General features: G+C 29.4%; 1 long non-coding RNA gene across 1 annotated transcript; it reads right to left on the reverse strand.

The window, feature by feature from the left end:
* Positions 1-388: 388 nt before the first annotated feature.
* LOC149192659 (uncharacterized) lies at positions 389-1,013 on the reverse strand. The gene is made up of 2 exons (XR_016254898.1): positions 927-1,013; positions 389-768 (listed from the first exon to the last, which is right to left on the reverse strand). It is a non-coding gene; the product is annotated as an uncharacterized LOC149192659 (long non-coding RNA).
* Positions 1,014-1,332: the final 319 nt, after the last annotated feature.

A 1,332-nucleotide genomic window follows, 5' to 3' on the forward strand; every position in this document is an offset into this window, starting at 1 on the left:
CTATTGCACAATTTTTCACTTCTAATTTAAAACACTTTGTATGTCAATTGTTTGCATTTTGTATTAATTCCTAGTTTAACATCCAATTTTGCATGCATGGTTACATCCGCATTTGACTTCTTATATAGAGTATATTTTTCTTTACATATATGACCCCCTTTATAGATTCATAGTGAAATATATGATAGTTTCTAAATATCATTAAAGCAGATATCACAATTCAAAATCATTTGTAAAGAAATTTAAGAGAAATTGACAACATCCATCCAAAAAAATAACTATGTGTCATTAACAATTTTCAAAACATGTATAAAATAGCAACATAATAGTAATAAAATCAGTATTATTTTTAATCAAAACAAGTAAAATTCAAATATGATTAACAAATCAAAATATTTCATGAATATCGTTATTCTACGATAAATTAACAACATACATAAATCAAACTCATCGTATGATTACAAAATCAAAATGTCTCATTGATATAGGGTAAATTCACAACACCCATCTAAACATAACAATGTCATTCTACACAATAATTTCTTCATAAAAAACAATGCATGTGCATGCCTAGCTACCACCACCAAGATCATCCTCATGATCATCTTGACCATCCTCATTACTCTGATCCACATCATCACCAACACCGCAACTATCATCATCATCTCCTCCTTCACCACCATCATCCTCATCCTCATCCTCATCATCTCCTGATATATGTTGAACATAATTTGGATCATCGTCTTGGCAATCATTACCTATAGCATTCTGACAAAAATGTTAGTATTAATTACATAACACAACGCATGTTTTTGTTATACAATGTTAACCATAAAATGAGGTAAGATATAATATCTAATAGTACAAAAAAATAAAATGAAAATATGGTTTAAAAGTATATTGGAAATCCAACTAAAATTACATACCATAGAGTCCATCCAAACAACAAATTCAACCCATCTCTTTTGCTGCAGCACCTCCTTTTCCAAATGATTTGGAGGTCTTCCATATTTTAGTTCCTATCAATCAGTAAATAGGGAGAAATTAGATAACAATGACTTTCTTCTAGTACAAAATTTATTAAAAAAATATCACATGTTTAATATACTTGCAGAGGTTGTTATCAGTGCTTTTAAACCTTTCTGGCCACTACGATGAGTGACTTTTGTCTTGGTTAACCTCGCTTTGGATGCCTTGTCCTTAAACATAAACCAATTCAATTTATTTTCACACAAATACATGTCTAAGATACTTATAAGTATTAATACATTCTAAATAATGTTTAATGAAAAATTCAATACCTGAATGCTCTCATTGCCGGCTTTTCTTTGT

This window comes from Pinus tabuliformis, chromosome 2_2, assembly GCF_031772625.1.
Source record: "Pinus tabuliformis cultivar Carrire ecotype Pingquan chromosome 2_2, CPIR1, whole genome shotgun sequence".
Lineage (NCBI taxonomy): Eukaryota > Viridiplantae > Streptophyta > Pinopsida > Pinales > Pinaceae > Pinus > Pinus tabuliformis.